Source organism: Canis lupus, chromosome X (genome assembly GCF_011100685.1).
Source record: "Canis lupus familiaris isolate Mischka breed German Shepherd chromosome X, alternate assembly UU_Cfam_GSD_1.0, whole genome shotgun sequence".
Classification (NCBI taxonomy): domain Eukaryota; kingdom Metazoa; phylum Chordata; class Mammalia; order Carnivora; family Canidae; genus Canis; species Canis lupus.
Window position 1 is genome coordinate 92,909,905 of NC_049260.1, and position 26,673 is coordinate 92,936,577.

The 26,673-nt window shown below is 42.2% G+C and overlaps 1 long non-coding RNA gene across 1 annotated transcript in view; it reads left to right on the forward strand.

The window, feature by feature from the left end:
- Positions 1-25,939, forward strand: part of LOC106558431 — a 73,965-nt gene extending 48,026 nt beyond the window's left edge. Inside the window, exons 2-5 of the long non-coding RNA XR_005386414.1 lie at positions 16,946-17,004; positions 18,672-18,755; positions 25,343-25,394; positions 25,497-25,939. This is a non-coding gene — a long non-coding RNA (uncharacterized LOC106558431). The remainder of the gene's footprint in view (positions 1-16,945; positions 17,005-18,671; positions 18,756-25,342; positions 25,395-25,496) is intronic.
- The last annotated feature ends 734 nt before the right edge of the window (positions 25,940-26,673 follow it).

The following is a 26,673-nucleotide window of genomic DNA, read 5'->3' on the forward strand; positions in this document are numbered from 1 at the left end:
AGGCTCCATGCAGGGAGCCTGATGTGGGACTTGATCCCTTCTCCAGGACCAGGCCCTGGGCTGAAGGCAGTGCTAAACCACTGAGCCACCCAGGCTGCCCCAATACAAGACTCTTTAAAGAAAGGGAATATCTATTGCTGATTGTGAAAATTTTTGTTTTAATTTTATACATAGAAAAAGACTGGAAAGATATATGTTAACTGTTGAAGAAAACAGTGATTTCAAAATGACAGGATCATTAATGACCTCTTTACTGAGTTCCAAGGCCCTAGGAACTAGTTCCACAAATATTTTTTCCTGCTAATATATATATATATATAATATATATATAATATAATATATTATATTATGATATATATATATACCACACACACATGTATATATATATTTTATAAATATCACTCTTGCTTCACTGGACTCAACAGACAAGAGATTCCAGGAGACTGACATGGTAAGAAATCTTACCTTCTCCTAGCTGAACGTCAGATGCCCAAAGATTTGCAGAATTTTTTGAGCAAATATCCAGTGGAAGTTTATCCTGCCAAGTATGGCAACTGTTGGGGAAGAAAAAATTCACTTTACTCTTCAATGGTCTTCTAGCTGGTCTAACAATTAAATTGATATGAGACATATTAACAGGACAAAATCAAATTTAACCGCAAATGTACAGGGAATCCACACAGACATGGTGGGCAAAATGAGGTAAATACGTCATCTAGAACTAAGGAGAAGGGAATGCGGTCTGGGACTTGAAAGTGTGCTGGAGTCCTGCTCCAGCTGGGGTGGGTCTCTTGAAGGAAAGGACGGCATAGGCGAAAGAGGAGACGCAAACACCACAGAGTCAGGGTGCATACATCTCCTCCTGATCATTTCGGAGGGGCTTTTATATCATTTTACATTGCCTTGTTTTCCCAGTTTCTTTTTAGTAGATAATTACATTTTACATTTTATCACAAGCATCTTAGATCATTCTAAAGATTAAGAAACAGCTTTTATCATAAATATTTTTCCTTTCAGTTTAACATAACCTTTATTGATTTCCTGAGAAAGCAATGATCGTGACACAAAGACTAAGGTGCTAAACAGAGCGTGACCTACTCTAGTGGAAGAACAAGTCTATGGTACTATGGTTACATGAAATGGGTTATTATATTCTAAAGGTTACATGCAGAAGTGTTTAACTTTCTTTTGTCAGTTTACAATACCTACAACCTACCTACAACCTATTTTATCAAAATATTTTTTCCATTGGTTAATTAACTGTCGTCTTTCTGTCTTATTCAAAAGACACCATGGAGGTCCAGACCTCTTGATTCTTTCCCACAGAGACACAGAACTAGCTAAAACCTTTTCTCCATTATTCTTAAACCATTTTATTCATATTCCACTTCTTCAATGATAGCTTTAATTGGGCTAGGTTCCCAGATATCTTTTACCCTTAACTGATCAAAAAACTCAGCATTACTCATATTAGAGGAATCACAGAGTGGGGGGCATTGGGTTTTATTCTAAGAAGCATGTTAGAGGGAATCCCTGGATGGCGCAGCGGTTTGGCGCCTGCCTTTGGCCCAGGGCGTGATCCTGGAGACCCAGGATCGAATCCCATGTCGGGCTCCCGGTGCATGGAGCCTGCTTCTCCCTCTGCCTGTGTCTCTGGCTCTCTCTCTCTTTCTCTCTGTATGACTATCATAAATAAAAAAAAAAAAAAAAAAGAAGCATGTTAGAGATTTTGATTATTTTTAGACTCCATATTTATTTTATGAAAATTCCCCTTTAATATTATAATTATGCTGAAGATAGCCAAAAACAAAGTGAAAGGAATCAGTGGGAGCCAGCTGTGGCTTCTCCTGATTTTTCAGGATTAACCCTCATGCCTGGACTTTGTCAAACAGCATGAGTAGCTTGGCTGCATCCCTGGACTTTGTCAAACAGCATGAGTAGCTTGGCTGCATCAAAAGTGAAGGAAAAGCAATCCACAGGAAGATGAAAAAGAATAAATATTTGGTAAGTAAATGTTTGCCTAGCCATCTAGAAATAATGGATCACAGAGAGAACTTCAATCAAAGAGGTCTTGCTAGGTTCCTCCCTGTCTACCAAATCATATTATAATGTAGTTCTTTATATTGTTACTCTTTTCCTGGAAGAAGTCCTCTATATTCTTTCAGGCAGTTAAAGGGAAGGTCAAATTTTCTTACGGAGTCCTTTGGGCATTGATTATTTTGAGCTCAAAATAATCTTCCTGCCAAAGTGGCGTATCTTGGGGTGGCTTACGCTTGGCCCCTACATGTGGAAAATAAAAAAACATACTTAAGCAAATAATGGGTCAAATAAGAAAAATACAAAGTTAAGTATTTTGATACAAATGAAAAAGTAAACACAACAGACTGAAAATATGAACTGCAGTGAAAGCAGTGTGGAGATAAATTTACACTTGTAGGGATGCCTGGGTAGCTTAGCGGTTGAGTGTCTGCTCAGGGCATGATCCCGGAGTCCTGGGATTGAGTCCCACGTCAGGCTCCCTGCATGGAGCCTGCTTCTCCCTCTGCTTGTGTCTCTGCCTCTGTCTGTCTGTCTCTCTCTGTGTTTCTCATGAATAAATAAATAAACTCTTCTAAAAATTTGCACTTGTAAATAGTTTATTTTTAAAATTTTTATGACTTTTTATTTTTAGAGAGGGAGAGAGAGGAGGAGGGGAGGAGCAGAGGGAGAGGGAGAGAGAAAATTGCAAGCAGTCTCCACACCCAGTGCAGAACCTGTTGTGGGGCTCAGTCTCACAACTCTGAGATCATTACCTGAGCTGAAATCAAGAGCTGGACGCTTAACCGCCTGAGCCAGCCAGGTGCCCCATCATTCTCTTTTATTTCTAACAGGTCTTTCCAGATACTCTATTTCTTTTTGAGTCAGTTTCACTAATTTGTGTCATTCTAGGAATTTGTTCATTTCATCTCAGTTATCTACTTTGTTGACATACTTTGTTGGCATACTCTTATAATTCTTTTTTGTTTTTATAAGATTATTAGTAATCTCTCATTATTTACTTCTGATCTTAGTAACTTATGTTCTCTCTCTCTCTTTTTTCTTTTTTGGTCAGTCTAGTTAAATGTCAATTTTGTTGATATTTTCAAAGAACCAACTTTGAGTTTCATTGGTTTTCTCTATTTTTAAATTTTCTATTCATTAATTTCTGCTCTAACCCTTATTTCCTTTTCTACTTATTTTGGGTTGAGTTTTCTCTTATTCTCATTTCTTAAGATTGTTGATTTGATATCTTTCTTTCTTTTTTTAATTTTTTTAAAATTTATTTATGATAGTCACAGAGAGAGAGAGAGAGGCAGAGACATAGGCAGAGGGAGAAGCAGGCTCCATGCACCGGGAGCCCGATGTGAGATTCGATCCCGGGTCTCCAGGATCGCGCCCTGGGCCAAAGGCAGGCGCCAAACCGCTGCGCCACTCGGGGATCCCTGTATCTTTCTTTTTTAATGTAAACATTTACAGCTGTAAATTTCCTTCTAAATACTGCATTCAATGTTTTCATATGTTTTATTGTCATTTTCATTCATCGCAAAGTGCCTTCTAATTTCCATTGTGATTTTTTTCTTTGATCTATTGTTTATGCTGTTCTTTAATTTTCACATATTTTTGCATTGCCCAAATTTCTTTCTGTTTTTAATTTCCATTTCCATGCCATTATGATCTTCGACATACTTTGTAAAATGATTTTAATTCTTTAAAATATTCTGAGTCAGGGATCCCTGTGTGGCTCAGCGGTTTAGCACCTGCCTTTGGCCCAGGGTGTGATCCTGGGGTCCTGGGGATCGAGTCCCACATCGGGCTCCCTGCATGGAGCCTGCTTCTCCCTCTGCCTATGCCTCTACCTATGTCTCTGCTTCTCTGTGTCTTTCGTGAATAAATAAATCTTTTAAAAAAAGGTTAGAAATTAAAGGGGTGCCTGGGTTGCAAGAAGTAATCAAAAATAAAGATAAAGAGAGAATCTTAAAAGCAGGCAAAGGACAACAAGAGAATACCCATAAGACTTCTAGCTGATTTTTTTAGCAGAAACTTTGCAGGCCAGAAGGGAATGGTATGATATATTCCAAGTGGTTAAAGGAAAAACCTACAACCAAGAATACTCTTCCCAGCATGGTTATCATTCAGAATTGAAGGAGAATCCTAGACGAAGGAAAGCTGAATTTATCACCACTAAACCAGCCTTACAAGAAATGTTAAAAGAACTTGTTTAAGTAGAAAAGAAAAGGCCATAACTAGAAGTAAGAAAATTATGAAAGGAGAAGATTGCAGTGGTGAAAACAAACACACAGTAAGATAGTAAAGGTAATATATTGATCAATCATTTATAAAGCTAATATGAAGGTTAAGCACAAAAGTAGTGAAATCAATTATACCTACAAATATAAGGAGAAATAGGAGTCATGGCTTTGGAAGTTATTCCCCATGATCTCCTTATTGACTACAAATAAATTTACAAAAAAACTAGTTAAGGGATACTCAAAATGATGTAGACCATGACATCATTTACATAAAATATGGAGAGGGGATAAAAATATAGTGCTTTTAGAATGTGTTCAAACCAAAAACCTATAACATACACAAAAAAAGAGAAAGGAATCCAAGCAAAGCACTAAACAAAGTCATCACACCACAAGGGAAGGGAGCAAGAGAAGAACTCTTCCCACAAGGGAAGAGAAGAACTGCAAAATAACCCAAAAACAATAAAAAAAATCACAGTAAGTACATACTTATCAATAATTACTTAAAAATAATTACTTTAAATGTAAATAGATTACATGTTCCAATCAAAAGACTTAGGGTGGCCAAATGGGTAGAAAAAACAATGCCCAGCTATATGCTGCCTACAAGTGACTCACTTCAGACCTAAAGACATGTACAGAATAAAAGCAAAGGGATGTAAAAGGCATTTCATGAAAATGGAAACAAAAAAGCTACGGTAGCAATACTTATATCAGACAAAATAGGCTTCGAAAGGAGTGTATTAAAAGATAAATGTATTACATAACGACAAAGGGATCAATTCCACAAGAGGATGTGACAGTTGTAAACCTCCTAACGTAGGAGTACCTAAATATATAAAGCAAAAATGAACAGACGTAAAGGGAGAATTGACAGTAATAATAGGGGACTTTAATGCCCCTCTTACATCAGTAGATAGATAATCCAGACAGAAAATCACTAAGGAAACAGTGGCTTCAAATGACACATTAGGCCAGGCAGACTAATAGATACATACAGAACATTCCATCCAAAAGCAGTGGAATACACATTCTTTTCAAGTACACCTGGAACATTTCCCAGCATAGGTCACATTTTAGAGTACAAAACAAGTTTCATTAAATTTAAAAACAGAAACAGACTCATAAATACTGAGAACTGGTGGTTGCTAGAGAGGAGGTTGTGGGGAGATGGGCAGAATGGGTAGAGGGTAATTAAGAGGGACAAAATTCCGTTATAAATGTCATGGGGATGGAAAGTACAGCATTGGGAATATAGTTAATTATATTAATAACTTTGTATGGCAACAGATGGTAAATAAACGTATTGTGGTAGACATTTTGTAATGTTTATAAATGTCAAATCACTATGTTGTACATCTGAAGCTAATATAATATTATTTGTCAACTATACTTCAATTAAAAAAAAAGAAAAAAGCTTGAGTAAGGTGTTTTTGGCTGTACAATATTAAGTGTGAAGTTCATTTTATGCCCAGAGTCCATATGCCCCATATGCACATGGCTTGACTTTCCAGGATCTGTTTGCTGAGATCCCTCTGACTGGAAGTAGATCTGCCTGTAAAGCTCTTACTGTGTGCTTCCGGCCTGGTGTTTAGTTGGCCCCCTCCATAAGGATGGCTGCTGGGGAGGAAATTAAACATCGGAGTCCTCTGCGACTGCATTTCTCATACTGGGATGCCAGGCTGGGTGTTCCCTGGGTCTGGATTCCTTTCTATACCACACAGTGCCCCCTGGTTTGTCCTAGTCTCATATCCCAGCTGCCAAGCACCCAGGCCTCCTTTACTTCTCCATCCATAGAGGCTGTGAAGCCAGGCTGCAGACTGAACACGTGGTGACTCTATCTCTCCACTGTTTTTCCTCCTCCACCTCTGCCTCCACTCGGTGCTCTCCTCCTCCAAGCCAACACCTTACCTTGTAGGCAGAGAGGGTCATTCGCTGAATAGGGAAAAAAATGAAAGCCAGTGGGTTGGACTGAGGGGTGACTGCTAGGGACCTTTTGGGCCTAAGAATCTGATGGGACAGGACAGAGTGAGAGTGGCCAGTCACTGCAGGAGATAAGAGCCTAGGTTGGGACTATTGTGCTCCCCTTCCAGGGGTTGCTACCTGCCCAGCATGGCAGATAGAGGGTTCCTGGTACCCTGTTCCTTCAGCTGCCAGAGTCAGGGGCTGTGGTTGGAGCCTGATGCTCATCTGAGCATATAGGTTTTCTTCACAGGAATGAAAGTAGAAGGAAAAGAAAAGGGGGCAATGGAAAGAGTTGAGTATATGGAGCACTTCCTGGCAGGCCCTCTTTAGTGGTCCAAGCTTGTGGGATACCGGTAGCTACTGACTGGGCTCTACACATTTAAGCACACATGTGTTTCCATTATGCCTGGAGGAAGTAATCTGGATGCTTTCCTGGTGGTCTATGGGGAGGAGGAATGAGCCAGTTTCAAAGAAGGCCTTCTCCATGACAGCCATCACATAAAGGGAGGGTTCTGACTTCAGAAGATTACTATTCAACAGGCATTGCAGGGTATCAAAGAGGTAGTGAAATTGAAGCCCAGTTAGGGAAATATACTTGGCCAAGGTCAAACAATGAGTTAAGGACACAGCTAGATACATTCATTCACACATTCATCCATTTATTTACTCATCAGGCACTGTTTACATATCTGTTGTATTCCAGGTACTGTGATAGACACGGGAGGTATAGCAATGCTGAAACCAGCCGGGCCCTACCCTCCTGGATTCCCTAGTCCCGAGTACTGAGAAGTGAATGAACTAATTACCATTTATATTTCTGGGATTGGAGATCAAGGATCATATAAATCTCTATAGACCAGTTCTGCCTATACTTCAGCCTTTTTTCCTCCTCTCCCTTCTCAGTCCCTGGGTTCTAGTCATTTGGGCCTTTAAAACACACCAACCTTATTGCCACCTTGAGTCCTTTGCACTTACTGTACTCTTTGTCTGGAATACTCTCTCTACAGGTCTTTGTATGGCTGCCTCCTTCACAGCATTCATGACTGCTTGGATGCCACCTCCTCAGAAGCCTTCTCTGAGCCCCTGAGCTAAAAGCCACCCCCCCTCCCCCCAGGGTTTGGTTATTTGCTTTCTTGTTTCATCTCTGTCTCCTTCCTAGAGGACAGCACTCAGTACTTTAATCTGTGCCTGGCACATAGTAAGTACTCAGTTAATATCTTCCAGTGGTAAAAAAAAAATCTATATATATCTTCCAGTGGTCATAGAAAAGGCTCACAGACTCCTCTTCTTCCCATAAGGCCTCTGAGCACTTTGGGTTCAAAATCTTTGTAGAGGACAGACACTCTCAATTTACAAACAGTAACTTGAGTTCCAGAGAGAGGCAGTAACTGCCTGAAGATTCATAAGTTCCAATAATCTCTTACCTCACCCTCATGCTCCCCAGTCTTGGGGACATCAGAGCCAGTTCTTTTTTTCCCCAAGATGTTATTTATTTGAGAGAGAATGAGCGAGCAAGAGAGAGAGCACAAGCTAGGGGAAATGCAGAGGGAGAGGGGAAACAGACTCCCCGCTGAGCAGGGACCCTGATGAGAGAGGCTCTATCCTGGGATCATGACTGGAGCTGAAGGCAGATGCCTAACTGACTGAGCCACCCAGGTGCCCCCGAGCCAGTTCTTCAGACATTTCTTCTCATTGCAGGGAGAGGTGCACTGAGACCCTAAGAGAATGTTATACCCCAAGGACACTCCATTCGAAATCAACAAATTTTCTCTGTTTTTGTGTAACTGGGAGCATCTTTGCCTTGATTTCTGAAAGATAGCTTTGCTGGTTGTAGGGTTCTTGGTTGACAGCTTTGTGGTTTTTGAGCCCTTTGAATGCTATCCAACTTCATCAGAAATGTACATTTACACACCAACTGCCCATGGTTATTGGTCGGTGGCTGTCCCTGGGAGCATTGATTCCCCAGCATTTCCAGCCTTCCATGCACAGGTAGAGGGGCTTCAGTCCACAGAGGAAATGGGGCAGGTGGATGTTGGGCCCAGCGCATATGGCTGAGGAGTTGTGGTAGGACATTCACATCACCTGCTATAGCTGACTCGCCAAGGTGACACAGCAGCAAGGCCATGATTTGAGCTCAAGGTCATGTGACAGCAAAGTCCTGTTCTTAGCTGCTACTTGATTTGGTGAATGGAGAGGTTGGAAAAGAGTAGCAGATGTTTGCTTAGAAGGTCTGTGAAGATTGCTTACCTGGACTGCTTCTCACATCCATATTCTACAGATTGGCAGACACACCTGCTCTGTGCCCATCCTCTGGCTGGCCTTTCAGGTCACAAAGAGTAACCAGGGATGTTTCATGCCCTCAAGGTAAATATGTCTGCTGGGAGATGGTCATCTTAGGGGATAAACCCACACTTTGTTCCCCATCCCATCTCTGTTGACTAGGGAGTCCTTCCTGGAGGAAGTGTTGCCCAAGCACTGCAGAGGACTTTTGGAGGTTATCAAGCCTATTCCTTTCACTTTACAGATGAGGGAACACAGGACTATAGCAGAGAAATGGCCTGCAAAAGAGGGCACAAGGGGGCAATCTGGAGGCCAGCCTCTGAGTGGCTGTGCCCTCCCTTGGGTTCTAGTCCCATATTCAGACACTGTACACACTGCCAGATGCAGCTGCTCACTGCCTAACCCTTCCATCCCACCCAGAGCTCTTTCCCTCAAAGGGCTGCAGACTCAAGGCTCTGCTCTATGCCTCAGCACTGGGCCATTTTACCTTTAAACAATGTAAACAGTCTCTCCTGAGAGAATTTAGTATAGTGGTATGGGAGAAGGTGTGTGTGTACACCTTAGGCTGAGAGTGTGAGAGAGTATCTTAAGATTTGGTGAGTTGCTTTTTCTCCTTTGGATTTACATTGTCCTCAGTTGAGTCCTGGAGGGGAAATGAGCCATAGGGGAAAAAGGTAAAAAATAATTATACTTCCAAACTTAATAGCATAAATTTCTCAAAGAAACTTTTAACAGATGCTTTCCGTTCCCCTCTTTCCCACAGCTTTTGCAAATATAATGTCTGTTTTATGGGGATATGGACCTAATAATGACCTATAACACAACCCATTGTGGATATTTGGCCAGCGGTACATCCGAATTCCCCTGAAATGAGTTGTTACAGTGACCTAGTCTACTGTATATGGCACTGCAGGGGGCCTTCACAGTCATCAGGTCCATTTCCTTCCTTCCTCAGATAAGGAATGCAGGCCCAGAGCAGTGGAGGGGCCTACTCAAAAGAGCCCTGAGAGCTCTACCTAGGGAGGGCCAGCTTCTGGGTGGCCTTGTCCTCCTTCCTGTGTGTTGAGGTCAATCAGTTTGGGCAACACACCCAGGTTCACAGCCAGATTCCTATCCTAAGCACTTACCACACTGTCCTGCCCAGAACTCTTTCACCTAAAGGGCTGAAGAGTCAAGGCCCCTCCCCAAGCCATGGTACTGGACCTTTTTGCCTCTCAGAAACTTAAACAACCTTCCCTGAAGGCATGCATTATCCACCTTGGAGTTAGTTTTTGCAGGCCTTAAGAGAGCCTTGCAATTTGTACTCTTCTTAAAAGGCCAAGTGTGATTCCACAACTCTAAATTTCCCCCAATCTTACAAAGATGTGCCTGCCAGTTGGCAGTACAATGCTTAAGGAACAACCAGCTGTGGACTTATGTTGAATTAACTCTCTTAGAAAAGCAGGCCAATAGCTTGGAAGCTGTTCTACTGATATTGTAGAATCCAGGAAAACAAAAGACTCCTTCTGAAAGCATGTTCTGTCTTGTTATATAAAGAGACAGAAGAGATTTTAGATGGCATAATTGGTATCCCTGTCCTCCAAAGCACAGCCCCCAGACAAAACTAGGGCTCTTATGAGAACTGCAGAGTTGGATCATAATTTTCTATTTCAAGGCCAAGAATCTTGGTTTAGGACAAATAATGGAGATAAGACCGAGAATAAGGAGGAGTCCCTATCTGGTACCCCCTTGAATTAGGGAGACCAAAAACAAAAACAAAAACAAAAAAACAAAGGATGTTTTGAAATCAGAAGTAGAAAAGAAGGTTTTAGAGACCTAGAGGAGAAATAAATCTATGGCAGTGGCTGAACCCAGACCAGTTGGGGTGTGGGGACATTGGTGGTAAGTGAGGGCTGACTGGTGGGTACTGCCCCAGTGAAGAGGCCAATAGAGCACAAAGAGGTAGCTCTAAAACAGCTGGGCTTTACAAAAGAAAACCTATAAGGGAAACTGATTCATTTGTAAATCAGTCAATTCACATGTAAATTTAGATTAATATGTAAATTGGCCCCTAAACTCTCCTTCCAAGGTCTCCATCACAAGGCAAAGCAATAGGGTTTCCTTCCTTTAACTCCACTGGTCATCCTAAAAGGTTTCATTGGGATTAAAATGTTCATGAAAAATGAGGGAAAATCAGGACTAAGAGGAAGTTTTACAATGTGATTCACCCTGACCTAGGTCCCAACTCTAACACCCCAGGAAACACAAAATCACATTTGGCCACATCTTCACCTTAATCATAAGAAATTTCCAAGGATGTCTCATGAATTACATGGACCCACATCAAAGTCTGAACTCCAGTAGGGAGTCAGAAATATTTCTAGGTGTTAAATCAGTTCTGGTATTTAATTAATATGAAACCTTGGACTTTGGAATCTCACCATGGCCAAATTTGCTAGGTGAATAGATTTTTTTTAAGATTTTTATTTATTTATTCATGAGAGACAGAGAGAGAGAGGCAGAGACAGAGGCAGAGGGAGAAGCAGGCTCCATGCAGGGAGCCCGATGTGGAACCGGATCCTGGTCTCCAGGATCAGGCCCTGGGCTGAAGGCGGCGCTAACCCGCTGAGCCACCGGGCTGCCTGAATAGATTTTGTAGTGTTAAAACATTGCTTAACTCTCCACTCAAGTGAGTGTTCAGTGTTTATTCGTTCTGAACTGGAAGCAAGGAAGTTAGTTACTAGCTATGAATCCTGACCAACATGTGGGATGTGAAGAGATGAGGAAGTAATCTTCATAGTCATTGAATTGCTGTTCAAGAGCAGCAACCACAGCCAAGGCCATAAATCAGGTCTATTCACCTCACTGTACTCTTCCTCCCCTTGGAAACATGGGAAAAATTCAATCCACAGGCAAAATAAAAATGATATTTTGAATAACTCCGTTAACACCCTCCTGTGCACCATGCACAAACTGGCTTATTCTCTCTCATAACTGGTAGCCTTGTCGTATTGTACATAGATATATCAATTAAATAGAATTACATGGATGCCTGGGTGGCTTAGTTAGATAAGCGTCTGACTCTTGATTTCAGCTCGGGTCATGATTTCATGGTTGTAGGATTGAGCCCCACATTGGGCTCCATGCTGGGAGTGGACCCTCCTTGAGGTTTTCTCCCTTTCCCTCTACATTTGTCCCCCCCTCACCCCCCCATCTCTCTCTTTAAAAAAAAGAATCACAGTAGAAGAGAACTTCAGTTCATCAGGATCATACATGTATTGCAGGAAAAGCCAATATCCAAGAAAATCATTTTTACTTTGCCTAATCTTTTTGTTCTTTAAACTGTAGTATGCATTGTGTTTTGTTTTATATACTCTTTAAAGGAAATCCGAGGAGTGAGCATGCATTCAGTCTAAGAGCCTTCATCTGTTCCAGCTACAGTCATGACAACGAAGTTTGATCTCTGGACTGATGTCTGTTAGATACTACAACCTCACAGCAGTTCCTTAGAACATGCTTACTCCTTTCTGACCCTCCATCTTTGCTTGTGCTGTTCCCATTCCAAACCCTTCCTCATCTAGCTCAGTCATTTGGGTCTTGCCTTTTTTCCTCTCAGATTTTCTGCCTCCTTTCACTCACCTTCTTCCTCTTCTTTCCCTGTCTCAACCTACCTATACCGTGATATCTCCCCTCCCTGAACCATAGAGGAGGCCTGAAGTATGGATCACACATTAAGAGAGAACAGCTGTAACCCATGGCCTCCCACCGAAAACGGTTTTGTGGGTGTCATTCTTATGTTCCCTAACTGCACAGTCAGCACTTGAATTGTCCGACTGGGTGACCTACTGTTTTGTTTCCACACTTGAAGCTTTGGGTGTGCTTTACACGTAGTAAAAAATGAGCAATGATTATAGTAACAGCTGAAACTTTTGGCAGGCTTACTGTGTGCCAAGTACTATGCTGAGCAATATGCATGAATTAGGATCATTGCTATTTTATAGATGAGAAAATAAAGACAGGGAGAGAGTGATTATTTGCCCGGATCACAGAGCTGACAAGTGGTACAGTGGAATTTATTCATCATATATTCCATTCGGTTCACTAACTAGACTCTCAGTTTGAGAAGAAAATGGTTACATGCATATTTTCACATATCTTTTGGTTTTTACAATTTATTTATTTATTTTAGGTGTGGAGCACGCAAGCGCGTGTCTGGTGGGATAGAGGGAGAGGGAGAGAGAATCTCCAGCAGACTCCCCACTGAGTGCAGAACCAACTTGGGACTTGATCCCATGACCCTCAGATCATGACTTGAGCTGAAATGAAGAGTTGGATGCTTAGCTGACTAAGCCACTCAGGTGATCCCCAAATTGGTAGTTTTTTAAAAAAGAGAGAAAAAGCCATCACCCTTTCCTAAGTGAATGGTAGTAAGTCTGTGGACATATAATATCATTGCAGTTTGGAAGCCTTACATGTTAAAAAGCAAGAAAAGGGGCACCTGGGTGGCTCAGTGGTTGAGCATCTGCCTTTGGCTCAGGTTGTGATCCCGGGGTCCTGGGATCAAGTCCCTCATCAGGCTCCCCTCAGAGAGCCTGCTTCTCCCTCTGTCTGTGTTTCTGCCTCTCTCTCTGTGTGTCTCTCATGAATCAATAAATAAAATATTTAAATATATATATATATAATTTAAAAATAAAAAGCAAGACAAGATCAAAGCTTGGATATGGCCAATATCTCTGCTCATTTGAATTTAATATTTTCAAGAGATGCCTATTTTGGTGAATCTTCCAGTTTATTGGTATGGTTTAACTAAAGATATCTGTATTCAGAAGTCTAGTTCTTTCTTTTTTGAAGTAAAGGGAGCAAAAAACATTTTCCCCATTGAATGCAAACTGCCGCAGCCACTGTGAAAGACAGTATGGAGATTCCTCAAAAAGTTAAAAATAGAACTACCTTATGATCCAGTAATTGCACTACTGGGTATTTACTCAAAGAATACAAAAACACTATTTGAAAGGATATATGCACCCCTGTGTTTATTGCAGCATTATTTACAATAGCCAAATTATGGAAGCAACTCAAGTGTCCATCAGTAATGAATAGATAAAGAAGGTATGGTGTATATATTCAGCCATAAAAGATAGTGAAATCTTGCCATCTGTGACAACATGGATGGAACCAGAGGGTATTATGTTAAGTGAAATAAGTCGGGGGCCCAGGTGGCTCAGCGGTTTAGCGCTGCTTTCGGTCCAGGGCATGATCCTGGAGACCCGGGATCAAGTCCCACATCAGGCTCCCTGCATGGAGCCTGCTTTTCCCTCTGCCTGTGTCTCTGCCTCTCTCTCTTGTGTCTCTCATAAATAAATAAAATCTTTAAAAAAAAAGATAAGTCATTTGGAGAAAGACAAATACCATAGAATTTCATTCATATGTGGAATTTAAGAAACAAAACAAATGAAGGGGAAAAACAGAGACGAACCAAAAAACAGATTCTTAGCTATAGAGAACAAACAGATGGTTACAAGAGAGGAGGTGGGTGGGTGGAGGGTGAAACAGGTGAAGGGGATTAAGAATATACTTACCACCATTTGCTTCAATGTGGATGGAACTGGAGGATATTATGCTGAGTAAATCAATCGGAGAAGGACAAACATTAGATGTTCTCATTCATTTGGGGAATATAAATAATAGTGAAAGGGAATATAAGGGAAGGGAGAAGAAGTGTGTGGGAAATATCAGAAAGGGAGACAGAACATAAAGACTCCTAACTCTGGGAAACGAACTAGGGGTGGTGGAAGGGGAGGAGGGCGGGGGGTGAGGGTGAATGGGTGACGGGCACTGAGGGGGGCACTTGACGGATGAGCAGTGGGTGTTATTCTGTATTTGGCAAATTGAACACCAATAAAAAATAAATTTATTATAAAAAAAAATTCATAGATTAGGGCAGCCCGGGTGGCTCAAGGGTTTAGCGCCACCTTCAGCCCAGAGCCTGATCTTGGAGACCCGGGATGGAGTCCCACATCAGGCTCCCTGCATGGAGCCTGCTTCTCCCTCTGCCTATGTTTCTGCCTCTCTCTCTCTGTGTCTCTCATGAATAAATAAATAAAATCTTTTAAAAAAAATTCATGTGGAAACCAGTAAGATATTAAATCTGACTCAAATGAGAAAAAAAAAGAATATACTTACCATGATGAGCGCTGAGTAATGTATAGAATTGTTGAATCACTATGTTTTACACCTGAAACGAATATAACACTATGTGATAACTATACTGGAATAAAATTTTTTAATAATTAAAAATAAAAAAAAACAGGGCAGTCCGGGTGGCTCAGTGCCACCTTCAGCCCAGGGCATGATCCTGGAGACCCCGGGATCGAGTCCCACATTGGGCTCCCTGCATGGGGCCTCTGCCTGTGTCTCTGCCTCTCTTTCTGTGTGTCTCATGAATAAATAAATAAAATCTTTTTTAAAAAAGCAAAAAAACATTTTTTCTACATCATCTTATGATACATTTTGGCATTTGTTAATGTCATATATGTCAGTCACTACTCCAGTATATCCCCTCTGTTTCACTGGTAAGTATTACCCTTTGGAGCCAACATTAGTCTTAATTAATGTTTCGTAGTTTGTTCTAATAAATATGTGGTCATTTGAATCTCTTACGTACTTTTTAGACTGTTCTTTTGTTTTCCTGCGTATTTTTTCATTTTAATTAAAATTGTGTTAAAATTAGAAAATTATTTGGAGCAAATGGTCATATGTACATATATGCTGTCTTCCTATCCAAGAGCATATCTATAGTGAATCATTTTGCAAATAATATCTAAATCTTACGTATTCTGTCAGCATTGCTTATGTCAGAATTCTGGCCATCTATCGGTGGCCCCTAATCTCTCTTTAGCAAGAGGGTCGAATTCTCTTTGTAACCTTCAGTAGCTAAGTATAAGTTGCACAGAAGCTCTTTACACAGACCTAGTTTTGTTTGAGCCTTAACCTTCTTTCTCTGAGGCCAGTAATATCTAGGAGGCCTGATCTTGGCCCCTTTCTTTCTGACATCCAGAACATTCTGGAAATAATTGCTATCCATTCCATAGAGTCTGTACCATCCCATCTACTCCTACTCACCTGTTTTTGTCCTTCTATCAGCATCTGTAAAACACTTGGGGATCAGGAGATATTCAGAAAAGGTAAAAAACGGGGCTCTTGGGTGGCTCAGTTGGTTAAGCATCTGACTTTGGTTTAGGTCGTGATCTCAGGGTCCTGAGATCAAGTTCCACATCAGGCACCCTGCTCAGTGGGGAGTCTGCTTTTCCCTCTCCCTTTGCCCCTCTCCCTGCTCATGCTCTCTCTATCCCTAAATAAATAAATAAAATCTTTAAATATAAAAACCTGGGGTGCCTGGGTGGCTCAGCGGTTGAGCGTCTGCCTTCAGCTCAGGGCGTGGTCCTGGGATCCAGTCCCACATCGGGCTCCCTGCCTGGAGCCTGCTTCTCCCTCTGCCTCTGCCTCTGTCTCTCTCTTTCTCTCTCTCTCTCTTTGTGTCTCTCATGAATAAATAAAATCTTTAAAAAAAAAAGAAAAAACCAACATTTTGATGATGTTATCATAGGTGTATGCATATGTCCAAACTCATCAAAATGTATATGTTAAATATGTGCATTTTTATGATTACGTATACCTCAATGAAGCTGAAAGAAAGAAAACAAAGTTTTTGCTAAATTGGTAAATTTGGTAAGCTTTGGGGAATTAGTCATATGGTAACTTGATCCTTCAAAGAATGGCTTGTTTGTTTACTTGGTCAATTCTGTGACTTGGCTTTTGGTAAAATGGCTCTTGATTAACTGACTTAGTGCCAAATCCGTGACTTCTAATACCAAGCAAATGAGGCAGAATTTTTATCCACAGATAGATCCTCTTTAGAACTTCCCCATGGAAACCGGTGCTTTGTCATGAGAAGGAAAATTCTGGGATTTTATCCCACATAACCATGGGAACAAATCTCTCTTGACTTTCCTTTTCAGTGGCCATTTCTAGTTCCTTTCTCCCTTTACCTTCCGGATGACAGGCTAGATGGGCAGAAGGGACGGGAAGTGTCAGGGGTCTAGTAAAGTTTAGAGTCTGGGTGGTCAACGGGGAGAACCACTGCAGGGTCTTTGTGTGTAGGACCCGCTCCTCGCAATCCTTTATATTTGTTGAAAGCAGCAGCTACTGGAGAAGCCCCAGAAGTCTTTCAGCCTGTGTTCCCCAGAGTTCCCAGAAGGGAAATGTATGACTGCTGCTATGGCAACCATTTCAACCAATGGGATGTAAAGCTGAAGCATTTCTGCCTGCTTCCGTTCTGGCAAGGAGGGGGAAATGGGAGACAGTTGAGAGAAGGAGAGTATAATCAGTCCTAGTAATTATCTGATCTCAAGAAGAGGACCAGTCTATAGTATTCATATACTGTTTCTTTCCAGCAGAAGATGAGCTTGCAAGGCTGTGCCAGGATGAAGAATAATGACAAGCCTCGCCTGTGGTATGTACTGGGGGTCCTTATTTGCTAGTCACTGGGTTAAGGGCCCAGTATGTGGTAGGCCATTTCTTCTCACAATAGGCATTAATATTTTCATGTTAGATTTCAGAAAACAGAGACAAAGAGCATTAATTTGCCCAAGGCTCAAACCCAGAGCTTCTGTGCTTTTTCCTTGGTTATTCCCAGATTCTGAGATCAGGGCCTCTGTTGTATGCTTGTTGGTTTCCTCTCTTTTTAAAAAATATTTTTATTTCTTCTAAAGATTTTATTTATTTATTCATGAGAGACACAGAGAGAAGGCAAAGACATAGGCAGAGGGAGAAGCAGGCTCCATGCAGGGAGCCCAATGTGGAACTCAATCCTGGAACTCCAGGATCATGCCCTGAGCCAAAGGCAAACGCTCAACTGCTGAGCCATCCAGGCGTCCCTTTTTAAAAATATTTTTGCATTTATTTATTTGACAGAGAGCGCGAGAGAGAGCGAGCACAAGCAGAGGGAGAGAGAGAATCAGGCTGTCCACTGAGCAGGGAGTCTGCTGATGCGGGACTCGGTCCCAGGACCCTGGGATCATGACCTGGGCCAAAGGCAGATGCTTAAGTGACTGAGCCCTCAGGCGCCCCTTGATGTTTTCCTTTAAAGGTATTTTTTATCAGGGCACCAGGCTGGCTCAGTCCATTGAGCATGCAGCTCTTGATCTTGGGGTCATGAATTCAAACTGTGCTGGGCGAGGAGCCTACTTAAAAAAAAAGTCTAGGGACACCTGGGTGGCTGAGCGGTTGAGCGCCTGCTTTTGGCCCAGGGTGTGATCCTGGAGTCCCAGGATTGAGTCCTGCATCGGGCTCCCTGCATGGAACCTGCTTCTCCCTCTCTGCCTATGTCTCTGCCTCTCTCATGAATAAATAAATAAATATTTTTTTAAAAAAAGTCTAAAAACAAACCTAAGGAAAATAAGGATATCTTTTATGAAACACAGATGATAGAGAGTATACTATAATGGTTATCAGCATAGAATCAGGAGGAATTTACATAGTGCTTTTTTTTTCTTCAAATTTTCTTGCTTACAAAATGGGGAAAAAAGTGTTGCCTATTGAATAAGATTTTTATGAGGATTAAATCAAATAATTCATCGAAAGATTAAGAACACTGCCTGGCACATTATAGCCTTTTTTCTTAAGGTTTACATATTATTACTGTCATTTGTAGTAGGAGGAGTATAAATATTCTTTTATTTTATTTTTAATTTTTTTTTGTATTTATTTATGATAGTCACAGAGAGAGAGAGAGAGAGAGATTGAGAGAGAGAGAGGCAGAGGCACAGGCAGAGGGAGAAGCAGGCTCCATGCACCGGGAGCCCGACGTGGGATTCGATCTTCGATCCCGGGTCTCCAGGATCGTGCCTTGGGCCAAAGGCAGGCGCTAAACCGCTGCGCCACCCAGGGATCCCCGTAAATATTCTTTTAAATGGTCTTAATTGGTGATATGAAAAGACCATGATCTGTGTCAGAACCCAGTTTTTTTTTCATTTAGTCCATAAAATCTCCAAGGCTGGGAACCCCTGCCTTTAATCAATGTGCTTTGTATATGGAGTGGTTGATTTCCCATGTTGAAGCAACTGGTCTCCCTCCCAACAAACAAAGGAAAGTACTTTGCTAAGTGTTCTCTCTTTTCAGGAAGAGATGCTGAGCTCGCTGCCTGGAAAACACCAGACACGTTCAGGACTGCCACAGAGATTGTGCTGCTGAGGTGGCATAGAGGTAAGAGCATGGGAGCGGGGAGGAAGGAATGGGGTAGGTAGTGTGACCTCATGAGAAGAAGATGAACCGTGGACTCACAGGGTTGCAAACCACAGATCTGCCACATACTGGCTTCATGACTTCAGGTGGGTTGTTTCAGCTGTCTGAGCCTCCTCTGAACAATAGGATTATAATAGGAATTGACAGGGCTAAAAAGAAGATGAAATGAAGGAATTCCTATAGAGCACCCAGAACATGGCCAGTCTTGCTGTAGGTCTTCAAGTAAACATTAGCTTCCCCTATAATGATGATGAAGAGACTGGTCACAATAGACAGAATAAAAAAAATGGGGCATTGGAAAGAGCCCACATCATCCCTGAAGCTGGGAAAGTTTTCTCAGATTCTAGGAACAGGTGTGGCTCCAGAGCTGAGAATACTGTCGGTGATGGTGACCAGCCTCTGTTTTGCTCCCTTGTCCAGATCCTGTAAAGCCCATCAGACCAGCTGCTATGGATGTTGTAGTGCCACGGCAGGCCCCGAACGGTAGCCCTGCCCTCGTCCTGTGTGCCCTGTGTTTGTGTGTGGTAGAGGGGGCATGCGGTACCTCTAGAATGGGAGCCGGAAACACCCAGCCCCACAGCAAGGGCTTTCCTAAGGGGCAGAGCTCTGACTTCCTTTGTGTCCTGCTTTTGGGACAAGGACAGTAAGACCTCTCATAGGAAGTGCTGGGACCATGGGAGAGAGTAAATAGTCTGGCTCCTGGCCAAAAACTTTTGTGTGGTCTTTCAGGCAGTTACAAAGGTTTGTTTGACAGGTGTCATGGAAGGGGGCTGGTTTCTCCACATCACACTTGCTGCACAGCCAAGATCCTGCATTCTCTGAAGGGAGTAGCAGTCTTGGACTCAGGACCCCTGGTCAACGACACTCTTATATGCATTAGCTGCATTCTTAGCCCAGGTGCCTCTGTTTGGAGGCTGCTTTCTCAGGGGCCTATGGCAGAGGCCTTCCTCAGGCACTTCTGCTAAAGCCTCTTCATGTGGGGCAGTAGAGCACCTAAAGACACATTTTCTCCACTCAGTACTCAGGACTTTTCCACTCCTCGCCCTTCGTCCTCCCATCCTCCTGCCTCTCGGTCCATGAGATGTCAAGAGCCTTCTGGTCAGGGCTTCCTCCATGGTGCAACCGTTCCTGGATTCCCATGCCAATCCATCTGACCCTTGCTGGAGCCGTTCTGTGGGACAAAATGGAACAGTGGGGTAGTCTGCACCTTCTCTGCTTCACCCCCTGGTCATACTATGCAAGGAAGTGTTTACAGGCTCAACTCTTAGTTTTATTTTGACTTTTTGTTTTAACCGGTTACTCTGAAATCTGGCAATTGAACTCTCTATCTCAGCTCAGCTCTTGAAAAAGAGGTGCAGCAAGCAGGGTAGTTGATCAAGCACAATGTTGTTTTCAAAGACCCCAAAGCCTTAAAATCTCATGGGGCACTTCACCAATAGGGTATTAGCAGAGCGTGCTAGCAAGTCAGCTGCAAGAATCAGAGGGTCTCACAAGGCACTTCACCAATGGGTGTCAGGAAGTGGCAGCAGAGGCCGTGGGGCATTCTTAGAGGATGATAGCAATTGTTTTTTTTTTCTTTCTTTCTTTTAAGTTTTATTTATTTATTTGAGAAAGAGAACATGAGTGGGAGGGGTAGAGGGAGAGAGAATCTCCAGCAGATTCTGTGCTGAATGCAGAGCCCAACATGGGGCTTGATCTCAAACTCTGAGATCATGACCCGAGTCAAAATGAAGAGTCAGTTGCTCAACCTACTGAGCCATCCAGACACTCCTCAAATTGTTTATATAAGCTTTTTGGTTCCAAGGTGGACCACTGGTCCTTCTCCTTTGCTCCCAGCACCCTGGCTGAAATCGTTGGGTGGATCAAATTAGAAATCCAACAGTGAGGGACTATAAGAAAGCCAGAGAAGCAATTCCCTCACTACTGTTTCCTGTTCTCTGATGACAGGACCAGAAGTTGTCAGAGACTCTGTAAACTGAGTTGCATCCAATGACTGTTCTTAGATCTAAGCAGATCTCTGGTGCCAATAGACAGCCTGCTCTGTGCATTGTGTTATGGAGACTCATGCTTGTAATAAAAAAATTGCAGAGCTCTTTGAGATTGCTATGTCCAGTGTGCTCTGAGGAGACCTTAGGAACTTGACTAGTTTGCCTCCATGATGAAAGAGGTAATCTCATTAAACTTCATGAAGGACAGTGACTCCTAGTGATGTGCATCACTGTACACACCCTCCTCCAGAATGCCTGACAGTAGCCACTTTGCCTAAGGAGGAAGAAGAATCTCCAGAGGTCAGAGGGTAGGATTACCAGAGACCCTCTTCTTCCTCAGCTAGGTACTCTTTGGGCTCTGACAGATTTGGCATGATGAGTCAATAAAAAACTTGTCTGGAGCAACCTTACAGAAGCTGCGGGGCCCTGTGCCCAGCCTGGTAGTCTTTTGGGCCTGCAGTGAGGGAGTGGGAACAGTGGATGATGAGATGGTTCACCAAAGATTTTGAGGTTTGTTCATGCTGCTCCTGCTGGTTATTGAGCCCAATTAAGCTTCAGAATGAGGTTAGGTCCGTTGCTCAGCAACGCAAGCTGGATCTTTACTGAGAAATTTCTTGGAACTGAAAAAGTGACGACTGCAAAAATAACAAATTTGACTGACCAAAGCAATGTCAAAATGGTGATCAAGAGCCCCCTTGTGGACTTTCTGGGCAAGAGCTTTTTCCAAATACAGCTCTGGACCCCGTCACCCAGTAACAGGTCTCAAAGGAGGGGATTGATGTACTCCCCACTAAGGAACTCTGGGCCCGTACCAGGTCATGGGGAACTTGATAGATGGTCCTACCAGGGTCTGCATGGTGATGGCCCTCTGCCTCTCCTGGTGAATCAGGAGTTGAATCAAAGAGCCCCAGTGTCATAGTGTCTTAGCTCAGGGCAGAGTTATTGGCCTGCTGTTGGGCTTTGGTGGATACTGGGCACATGATCAATGGCTGTGAAATAATCCTAAAACCAGAAATCCCAGTCATGTCACGGATCCAAGCATATGTCTCAAATCACCTGGTGGAGGTGGTTCAAGAGTCTTCTGTACTAAAATATAAATGGTACATACAGGAATGAAGAAAACTGAGCCCAAATGAGGTCTTATAACTCCAAGAAAAGATCTTAGGAGTGTCCTTCTGGCTCCCTGGCATATTTTCCAAGGAGGTACTGCCTCCACCAGCCCAGTGAGGTCCCAGATATATAGGCTTCCTGGACTACAAACGGGCCTGTTCACTGTCTGCCCCTCCTGGTTAACTACTAACAAGCAGGAATGGGGTGCAGCTGCCATCCACATTGAGAGAGACTTTTCCTACTGAGTGTGGTAAGGGATGCTTAGTGTAACAGGTGGAGCTTCACACAGGATGAATGGCTGGCTGTCCCTGCCACGTCAACAAAGGAGGCTTGCTGTATTTTTCATTGACTGACTTATGTATTGTGGCTAATGGCTTAGACATTTTGGGGGGCCTCTGGCAAGACTCAGATTGGCGTGTAGAACAAGCCTCCCTGTGGGGACTAGCCACTTGGGTAAAAATCAATTCTGCTCCTAATAAGCTTCTTCTGTTACTCACGTAGATGCTCACCAAGAAACACTCCTGCACCGACATAGGGGGACATTGCAGACGAGCAGACTGCTCGTCAGTCACGCGTCCTTTACCCCAGAGCAAGTGGATATGCTTCTTGGATCCACAAGAAGATGGCCATCAGGAATTCAGTGTAGGGAAGGAAAAATTCTTTCTCTCCCCTTCAGGGTCTTCTAGCTGGACTAAATTAAATTGACGTGAGACAGATTAATGGGAGAAAAAAAACAGTGTCATTATGTGGGCATGGAGGCCCAGTAATGAAATGACCACGGCAGGCAGTTTTTATACTTTTTAGACAAAGAGACAATAAACTTGCAAGAAATTGATGGGATAAAGGAAATAGGTGCTAGGGAGCTTTAATTAGTAGGGAATTCTTTTTTTTTTTTTTTTTTTTAGTAGGGAATTCTAAGTGGAATTGAGGCTGAGGTAGTAGATTAGGGGAAAAAAAAAAACCTGCACGATGTTTGTTTCTACAGTTTTCTTGGCTTTAAAGTCTTAATCTCTGGTCATAAGGATGTTTTTTTCACTTTTTAGTACAAGGAGGGTATTTTTCACAGGGGATATTTGTTTCCTGCTTTCTTGGGGACAGGACAGTCTGAGCATCCTTACATTGACTGTTTCTTAACTTTTCTTTAAAATTATGAGTATGCCAAAGTGGCAGATTTGGTGGTGGCTTGCCCATGGCCCCATATCAGAAACCATCCTAGACTGGGTCTACATGCATGGGCTGCCACTGTTGTCAGAAGAAAACTGAGGGAAAAAGCTCTCTGATGTTGGTTCTGACAGTGATGTCTTGGATGTGACACAGAAAGCACATGCACCAAAGCAGATATAAACAAGTGGGACCACATTAGACTAAAAAGCCTCTGCACAGCAAAGGAAACAAACAACAGAAAGAAGAGGAGAAAATATTTGCAGGCCATATATCCACTAAGAGGTTAATATCTAAAATATAGAAGGAACTCATATAACTCAACAGGGAAAAAACAACTAATGGCCTAAAAAATGGGCAAAGGGCCTGGGTAGACAGTTTTTCAGAGAAGCCACACACATGGCTAACAGGTAGGTGCATGAGCAGGTTCTCAGCATCATTCCCCATCAGGGAAATGCATATCAAAACCATGTTGAGGGGGCGCCTGGGTGGTTCAGTGGTTGAGTGTCTGCATTTGGCTCAAGTCGTGATCCCAGAGTCCTGGGATTGAGTCCTGCATCGGGCTCCCCGCAGGGAGCCTGCTTCTCCCTCTGCCTATGTCTCTGCCTCTCTGTGCATCTCTCATGAGTAAATAAATTTTAAAAAAATCTTTAAAAAAAAAACCATGATGAGTTATCACCTTTTGGGAGAGCAAAATTTGCCACCCCAAAATGTATCTCTTTAGCATGAGGATTAATTTAGGCTGATTATTTTTAAGAAACCTCTTCCTTTTTACCTTTACCACTGCCTAAAAGAATTTAGAGAAGAGGACCTCTTCCAGGAAAAGAGCTACCATCCTAGATAATTACAGTAAAGTGTGATGTAGGTGTGGTAGACAGGGATAAGCCCAGCAAAGTCTGTTTGTTAAAATTCCTCTGCATCTTGTTGTGTCTTTCTGGCCCAGCAAATATTCATTTACCAAACATTTATTCTTTTTCATCTTCCTGTGAATGGCTTTTCTACCCTTTGAAGTCTCAGGGCCCTACCCACTTCTCCTTAGTTCAGGATGGCATCCATCCTTCATTTTGCCTATCTTTGGAATGTCTTAGGTTTATGTGGATTCCCCATAGGTATATGATTAAATCTGTTTTTCTCCTATTATTCTATCTTGTGTCATTTTAATTATTCAGCCAACCAGCCAAAAGAACTAAGAGGGGAAGGGGGAAATTGTCCCTTCAACAACAACCTCACACCTGTTGGGGTGGCTACTATCAAAAAGACTGGAGATAACAGGCATTGGCCAGGAAGTGGGGTAAAGGGAACCCGGTGCACTGTTGGTGGGTGGTGCAGCCACTATGGAGAACAGTGTGGAGGTTCCTCAAAACATTAAAAATTGAATTACTGGGCAGCTCCGGTGGCGCAGCAGTTTGGCACTGCCTGCACCCTGGGGTGTGATCCTGGAGACCCAGGATCGAGTCCCACGTCAGGCTTCCTGTATGGAGCCTGCTTCTCCCTCTGCCTGTGTCTCTGCTCCTCTCTCTCTGTCTCTATGAATAAATAAAATCTTTAAAAAAATAATAAATAAAAATTGAATTACTATATGATCTAACGATCCCACTTCTAGGTATGTATCTGAAGGAAATGAAGTCAGTTTCCCCCCCTCTTTTTTTTAAGATTTTATCTTATTTATTCATGAGAGACACAGAGAGAGAGAGGCAGAGGGAGAAGCAGGCTCCCTGTAGGGAGCCCGATGCGGGACTGGATCCCAGGTCTCCAGGATCAGGCCCTGAGCTGAAGGCATCACTAAACTCCTGAGCCACCCGGGCTACCCTGAAGTCAGTTTCTTGAAGAGATGTCTGCACTCCCATGTTCATTGCTGTATTATTCAAATATTCACAGTAGCCAAAACATGGAAATAACCTAAGTGTCTGTAGATGGATGAATAAAGAAATATATATAAAATCTGAGAGAGATATATAATGTGAGATCTAAATATCTGCTGTCATTTGTGACAACATGGATAAAGCTGGAGGGCATTTTGTTATGTGAAATAAGCCAGACAGAGAAAGCTAAATACTGCATGATCTCGTTCATATGTGGAATTAAAAAAAAATTAAGTAAAACTCATAGAAACATAGAGTTGAATCGTGGTTACCAGAGGCTTAGGCCTGGGGGGCATGAGATGCTGGTCAAAAGAGAAATAAAGTCTGGGGATCTAATGTTTGGTGTGGTGGCCACAGTTAGTAATACTGTACTGTATACTTGACATTTGCTAAGAGAGTCTATCTTTGTTTCTTTTTTTTTTTCAAGTTTCAGATATTTATTAATGATTTCCTGCATTTAGAGGGGAAATACTTCCTAGGTAAGTGGAAAATTGTGCCTACAGCTTCTGGAAGACCTTCTTCATTCTAAGCAGCTTTATTGTGAAACATTTCACTTAGAAGTCTCGACCTTCTTTCTTCAGTTTGCTGGAATCTACGTTCGCTGTGTAGAATTCATATCAATTATTCGGACCCAGTTTGTTCCAGGGTTCTGGATTGAACAAATACCAGGCGCAAGACGTACAGCCCAGCTCCAGTACCTCTGGCTCCACTAAATACGAAGAGAGGTATCAAGCTTGGCTGCTTCTTGGAAGATCTTGGAAGATTTGGCAGAACGTTGTGGTGACAGGAGCCTAGAGTCCAAGAGAAAAGAACAGATCTGCAAGGCGTGGGTGCTGAGAAAATAGATCTTAAGCCTTCTTTCTATACACAGAAGAGGTAACTGTGTGAGATGAGGAATGTGTTAAAATTACCTTAATTGTGGTCATCATTTCACAACATATGCATATATCAAATCATATGGCACATTTTAAGAATATACAATTTTGTCAGTTAAAATTAAAGCTGGGAAAAAATTAAAACATCAGTTAGATCCACTGATTGATGGTTCTGTTTAGTTCAACTGTATCCTTACTGACTTTCTGCCTACTGGATCTTTCAGTTACTAATAGAGGCAGTGCTGAAATCTCTCTCGTTAGTAGTGGATTATCTATTGTTCTCTGCATTATTGGTTTTTGCCTCTCGTATTGTGACACTTTGTTGTAAAGTGCATATATTTCAAAGATTATTGTGTTTTCTCAGAGAATTGACCCCCCCCCTTATTATGTAATACCCTCTTTGTTCTTGGTAAGTTTCCTTGTTCTAATGCCTTTTTTGTCTGAAATTAATATTGGTACTCCAGCTTTTGTTTGATTTAGTGCCAGTGTGGTACACCTTTCCCCACTCTTTTACTCTTAATATATGTGTGTTTCTGTGTTTAAATTGGGTTTCTTATAGACAGTATATAGTCTGGTCTTGTTTTTCATCTACCCTTACCGTCTCTTCTTTTAATTGACATATTTAGACCATTCCCATTTAAAGTGATTATTGCTACGGTTGGATTTCTATCTACCATGTTTGTCAAAATTTTGTATTTGCTGCACTTGTTCTTTGTTTTTTTTTTAATCTTCCTGTTTCTGCCTTCTCTTTTAATTGAGCATTTTTTATTATTCCATTTTCTCTTCTCTCTCAGCGTATCAGTTATATTTCTTTTTAATTTTTTAGTGGTTTCCCTCGACTTAGACTGCGCAACATAAATTTACAACTAATCCAGGTCCACCT